At 33.2% G+C, this 7,134-nt stretch overlaps 1 pseudogene; it reads right to left on the reverse strand.

The window, feature by feature from the left end:
- Positions 1 to 2,802: 2,802 nt before the first annotated feature.
- Positions 2,803 to 2,899, reverse strand: LOC122126384 (annotated as a pseudogene).
- Between the last annotated feature and the right edge of the window lie 4,235 nt (positions 2,900 to 7,134).

Genomic DNA, 7,134 nt, shown 5'->3' on the forward strand with positions numbered 1-7,134 from the left:
TCTAATGGACTTTTTATTCCTTGGTCTGCTTTCAAACCACAATCCACACATTTCATCTTTCTGATTAACTACTACTAAAGAAATAAGCCATGAGTGTGGCTTCTACTTTTTCCTCTATAGGTATCTAATGCACATACTTAGATATTAATTTAAAAATGAGATTATAGAAGCAAGGTGTACAGTGATGATACTGTCCTGTCAGAAATACAAGTTAGTAATGTAAATTTATTCTTAAGACCATACACAAAAAATACCATGATATAGTGTATGAGAACTCACTATTGAACATAAGAATTTTCTAATAGATCCATTATATATTGGTACCCAACATTAGAAAAATGCATGAGGCATTAGTAAAATAGAAGTCCTTTGCATGACTACATACATTCCTTGTTTTTTTAAAAGACATTTGCTTTCATCTAAAAAGTAGGCCTGTCTATAGTCTTCATGTGATGTTGATGATTGAAAGTGAGGAGGTCAAAATGTATTAGTAGTCCTTAACTATCAATTCACATTTTTTTCTTGGAGAATATAATGATCAAATCAGTAGTTCAGAATCAGCAAGCAATAGTTCAGAATCATGCTTCCAGTGCAAGTGGATCATGAGTAAGAAATCCTCAATGCCAATTTCCACAAAGTTTTGTCACAGATACCATCTCCCTGACTTCTCTAGCTGCTTTACTACCCTCCTATTCCTTCATTGTACAGGAAAAGCGTGATTCAACTGATTTCAGTCAGATCTGTTACTAGAATTATCAAGGATTTAGTTGATTTTCTGTAATTTGATCAAAGTTATGTCTCTTTATGTAGGCTACTAAAAATGTATTTACTAACTTCAAGTAATTACATGAATTCTATTTCCATCTTTTTTAAAAAATAAAATTTTGTTTGCTCTATAAATTGATCAGAGGCATAGATTTTGAGGCTAGCTAGGTCACTGCACATCTGTCTCTCTCTCTCTCCATTTCTTGGTTCTCATGGATAATATGATTGTTCCATAATTATCCTAATTTATTTTGCTTTTATATTTTTGGTTGCATCATTTCACTTTTTGCTTTGCCATTTCCCAAATCATTTATATAGAAGGCATTAGATCCTATTTTCTCATTCCTAGAATAAGTTGCACATGAAGACATCACTGGTCCTCATTTTCAGTGTGTATGTTTGAATACAGAGGAACATCTTTCCTCTGCTCTCCATAAATTCCCTACTCTCCAGTTAGAATAATTTCGAATAGTAAAATTGGAAAAAGAGAAAACAAATAATGGTGAATAAACAGATGCAGAAAATTCAACGAATATTTCTGACCAGTTCAAACAATATGAACTATTAGGGAAATACATGGACACCTCATTCCCACTGGCACTCAAAGTCTCTGGTTAGAAAATTCTTAGGAATATGAGGAACAACATGAAAAAGTAAGGAATGGTATCAACTGCAAGAAAAAAATGGGGAAGGATCCAAGCAAGTTTCTTCATTGGGCTGCCAAAAATATTCGGCTTACTACAGTGCGGAGACTTATTCCCAAAAGGCCACTCATGTGAATAGTAGGGATGACGATGAGTGTACCCCTGTTCATCGAGAAGCCTACAGTGGACACTTAGGCATTGTCAGTGAGTTGGTGTCTCAAGTGGCACATGCAATAACTGTAGATGACTGGACACCCCTGCATAGTGCATATACGTGGAATAATACCAGAGTGGCTTCTTTCCTACTTCATCATGATACAGATACCAATGCCCAAACTAAAGGCCTCTTGACACCCTGACATCTTGCTGCTGAGAATTGAGATAGCAAAGATACACTGGATCTCCTTCTTTTGAACCATTATATAAAACCAGGCCTGAAGAACAACATAGAAAAAACTGCATTTGATATTGCCAAAAGGATAAGTTTGTATCATTACCTCTATGAAGTTTTGGAAGGCTGCACAAATTGTTCACCTAAGTCCTAAGAGCAATATCTTTTTTTATTTTTTGGTCGGTCATGGGGCTTGAACCCTGGGCCTGGGAGCTATCCCTATGCTTTTCAGCTCAAGATGAGTGCTCTACCACTTGAGCCAGAGCTCCACTTCCAGTTTTTAGTGGATTATTGGAGATAAGAGTACCACAGACTTTCCTTCCCAGGCTGGCTTTGAACCATGATCCTCGGATCTCAGCCTCCTGTGTAGCTAAGGTTTATAGGCATGAGCCACCAGTGCCTGGCAACACCAATATTTTACTGTAAAAATTCATGGATTCCGCAGAATTCTTCCAAGTGAATTGCCTGCATTGGATGTCAAAATGTATTCAATAGTTTTTGTATACATGTACAATGATTTCTTCAGGGTTTGTGATTTTTTAATCAGAAATAATTTTAACTTACCTGTTGAAATGAGTAGTACAGAAGATAAAATATTTCTGGTGCTTGCATGAAAATGTATATTTTAAAATATTCTATATTCTATGTTTGCATAATGTTCATAATTTATTTTATTTTCTCCTAGATATACTTTGAATTCTACATTATTTTATAATATATAGGTTCATTAACATGTCCTTTCCGATTGCATTCCATATAGATACAGTTTTATTCCTTTTTTTTCTAGGTCTTAATATTATTTTTCTTTGGGATAAAATGACAATGTTGTCTAATTTGAAAATTTTTGTAAAGTTTATATTATGTAAACGCCTATCTGAGGTGAAGTTTTAATACACTGATGTCAAACTAAATTTAATTATATGAATTGTGTGTATTGTTATACTTGTAATTTTGTAATCAACTTTTTAATAACTATTTTTCATTTCTTGCTTCTGAAGAATGAAAAATATGGAATACTTCTCAAATTTTCATATTATCCTTGTGCAAGTGCCATGTTAATATCTGTATTGTAATTTGAGTATACATGCTGCTGAAGCATGTAGTATCCTCTAAATTATGTAGTTAATGAAGCAATCTTTATACAGGCTTATACCTATGGGTGCCTACTTGTAACAAGGAAACCTTATTGTTCCTAACAATGCTATTGGTCTTATTTCCCTAAAATTCTGTGAATAGTGGAAAAAATTATATTGATCAGTTGATTACTCACATTTGCAAATATTTTTGTGAATGACTATCTTAAGTCTTTTGATTTGGAATTTGATCGTATTCTCAATTATTTATAGATAAGTCCAAAAGTGATGGCTTTTTCAAGTATTTATTTATCCAACTGAATTAGCTTTGTGGACCTAATGGATTCAAAGTAAGCGTTGCTTGAGAGCTACTTCTAAACTTCTTCAGCTGACATTTTCCCAAATGAAGTGTTACTGGCACAAATGTCTACCTGAGCCTTTACGCTTTTTCCATGTGGGAACAGACCAACCAGAACATCTTACCCTGACAGCATAGATTGTCTTACTGGAACAAAACTAATCTTGGTTACAAGGGATCATGGAGAGATGAACAGTTCAAACAGAACTGTTCAGACTAGAAGGTATTTTATCAAAATATAATTGTTTATTATACCTTCCATTTCAAAAGTAGCTAAAGCCAAGAAGGTGAAAAAATTGTTGGTATGCATGATTACTTAATGTCCTGGCCTGTCTACCATCCAACCAGGCAGGAACTTACAGTACTGCCTTTTTATCACCAAATATTTTCAGAAGTCCATATATTTCTCCTCATTATTAGGCATTAAATTGATAATGTTTTAATCACAGTGTTTTCTATTGCCTCCATGCTGTAAATCTACAAATGGTAAAGTTTTAGGTCTAACTCTATCAAACACTGAGGTAGAGATAATGGAATAATACTTTAAAACAATGTTGCCTTTGATACAGTATCTACAACAGAACAATGCAAAACATGTGTCTTTTAATTATATTATATATAGTTATATATTTTATATTTATATGTGCGCAGTGAAACTTACTGGAATTAGTTGATAATTGTACAAATAAATTGATACTTATTTATTCCAATAAATAGATTTGGAATATAAATAATTAGGTTTAAAATATATATTAGACTATAAAAAGTATCAATGCAATGTTTTTAGTATAAACTTGTGATACATTGTAACTCTTCTTGGTCTTCTGAATCCACATGGTAAAAAACAGTGTTTTCCTCTAATCTATAATGGATTTTACTCTGCTGCTCTGTTTACTGTTTTAACTCTCTTGTCCCAGGATGTTTTTCTCCATATTTCTGAAGCATTCCTACTGATTATGCCCAAATTTTGCTAAGATGTCTAAAAAATATTATTCTTCTGCAGTAACCATGGGTCCTAGGATCTCAGGTCCCAGTTGCCTGCATCATCAGATAATAGGGGCAAGTCTTCCCACCAAGGCCCATGGAACATGTCAACACAAATAATTGAATACCCATCTCAATTTCTCATTTCCTACATTTCAGGGCCCGAATTCCTTGAGATGCAGGAATTAGCAGTAAGCAATTGTGAAATGCAAGGCAATTTAAAATGAAGGATGAGATCACAAAATTTGAGAGAAAGTACTGTAATTCAAACATTCAACTTACAGATGACCAGCCCATATGAGTGAACAAGTTCACAAAGTGTCATAAGATTATTTTTAATACCCCACCCCTATGATTAATGAAAGATTTTATTCCAACATAAATTGGCCAAAAAATAGTTCCTGGAAGGATAGATCCATAATTGATCTACCAAAGCCCAGAAAACTTGACTTAGAGGTCAAATGTAATTCAGAAAAAACATTTGAAGCACTAAGAAGTGCTTCAAAACACTGGGACTTCAGTACAACATGGTTCTGTTGTATAAAAATGTCACTCTCAAACCAATGATAATCTACATTGAATCTCCTAAAAGTGTATTCCTTTTCAAATAATCTTTTCAAAATCACATTCGCCAAAATAACATTTTACAAGTTGATTATACTTAGTGACATTAAAAGTTTTTCAAGTGTAGGGAACAAGTTACAATAGAGTTGAATTATTTACACAACACTAATGCAAAACACGTTCAACCTTTCATTAAAGTGTAGAAATAGTACCACCCACAATTTGTGTTTTTCAGTAAGGGCCTTCCAGAAATGTGGTAAATAGATCAGCCTCCTAAATTTCAAACCAAACATTAGCTAATAAATTACATCATTTAATAAGTTACATTTTAAAAAGTCAAAAATAGTTGCCTTATCATATGTTATTTTATGTTTTCCCTCTGTCTAACATAGTAAGAAATATGACTTTAAGTCTTGAATATCGGTATTCTTCTGAGATATGACAAACATAATATCTGTCTTCTACTTCTATCATATTCCTCTCTAGGAATAAATTATATTTTCTTCTTTTTCCAAAACTTATAGGTAGTAGAAAATATTATTCCATGTAAAATAAAAGAATCTCACCATTGTACAAAGCCATTTATAAAAATTCGTAGTTAAGAATACATTCTAAGCCATTTTTAACTTTCTTTTCGACTAAAGATTAATCTTCTAAATTAATGAGAATAAAATCATGTTTAGGTGCTTCACGTCTCCAGTCTTGCAAATTGTTGCTGCAGATGAATCAATTATGGAAATATAGGCTGACATCAGTTCAAGAATATGCAGGATTGAAAGTCCATGGAATGTATATAAACCTTTCAAAATATTAATACACAGTTTAACAGAATGACAATCAGGAAGTTGAAACCAGAGAGGAATTATAGTAAAGACATAGAATGAATGAATAATGAACAAGTGGCAAGTACAGTTAGAATACTCAATGTGCACATATGATAAAGGAAGTGGTAAATTGGAAATAAATCTTGGAGAACGGGTTGGTGAGGAATGATGGAAAGAGTGACTCTAATCTAGGAGCATTAGACAATTAGATGGATATATTTAATTGTAACACAATTGCACAACCTTTTAAAATTCAGTTAAAAAACACAACAAGAAACAAAAGCACACAAAAATTACAACCTAACAACAATCTCTAGAGAGTATGAATATGACATCTCAAAATTTTAATCAGTTAAAGTAGGGCAGTATTGGGAAAAGCAAACAAAGCTGTTCAAAATGGGAAGTTTGGGAGAGGGGAGAAATTTGAACAGAATTAAATAGATTATCTAAGGTTATAAATCACCTACATCTGCTGCAAATAGTATCTTTCTTCTAAGAGTTTTCTGTCTAAACTGGATAATCCAATCCTGAGACTCACTTGGTAGCTTGTGAGGATAGAATAGAAGAAACAAGATCAAGAACCCATTACTCCACTGGAGAGAAAACAATCCTCTATATTTTCTCTAATCTCTCTTCACTACTCTTTCTTCATATTTTAAGTCAATTGATTTTGAATTATATTTTTCCTTCTTTCTTCTGGCAAAGTAATTGGTCGTCAAAGTAATTCATTAAATATTATTTGCCCTTTGCTTCTTTCATGCTGTTTAATTGGCCAAGTGAGTCCATTAAACTTCCCTCTTGCATTTGGTTGCCATGAAACAACATATATGTTAATGAGGAGAAATCTAATGTAAAACAATGTCTCCAGAAAACTGTCCAAGAAGCTGTGATCACAAATATTTGGCTATATTTTTTCTTTTACCTTGAAAGACTTCTTGTGTCTAAAGTCAAAATTAAGTACTCCATCACATGTTGGTTCAATCAGAATTGTCTAACCTCAAAGATATATTTTGCTAACAAGATGTTTAGAGGAAACCAAAAAATACTGCACTTTTATCTTCTCTCTTAAGATTCTCCTGAGATACCATATCAGGAACAGTGAAGTTATTCCATGCAAAATTATTTCTATAGATTATTTTTTTCTTGGTCTTGCATTTCTTCACCAAGATGTATGGAGGAGAATACAGTTAAATCACCCATACCTTGGAAGACAGTGTCTGTTACAAAAGGACAATGCTTCTATGTCCTACTTCTATGTCCTCCTCTTAGCTCTTGCCGGATTTCCAATTAATCACAGCTTCTTGGCTTCAGGTCTAGTGAACCTGAAGGACTATATGGGCTCCACCACTGCTACATCTTCATTATGTCTCTTTTAAAACTCTTTTTCTTTCATGCATGTGTTTCTAACACATTTATAAGATTATCTCTTTGTTGCTTTGTATGTCCCTCCCCCACAGTATAACCCTTGCTTTCACTATATTTGATGTCAGTATAACTTGTGGAGGAGATGGGGAAAAACCAGTTGTTTAAG

This window comes from Dipodomys spectabilis, unplaced genomic scaffold (assembly GCF_019054845.1).
Source record: "Dipodomys spectabilis isolate Male_0828 unplaced genomic scaffold, ASM1905484v1 ptg000276l, whole genome shotgun sequence".
In the NCBI taxonomy this organism is placed as follows: Eukaryota; Metazoa; Chordata; class Mammalia; order Rodentia; family Heteromyidae; genus Dipodomys; species Dipodomys spectabilis.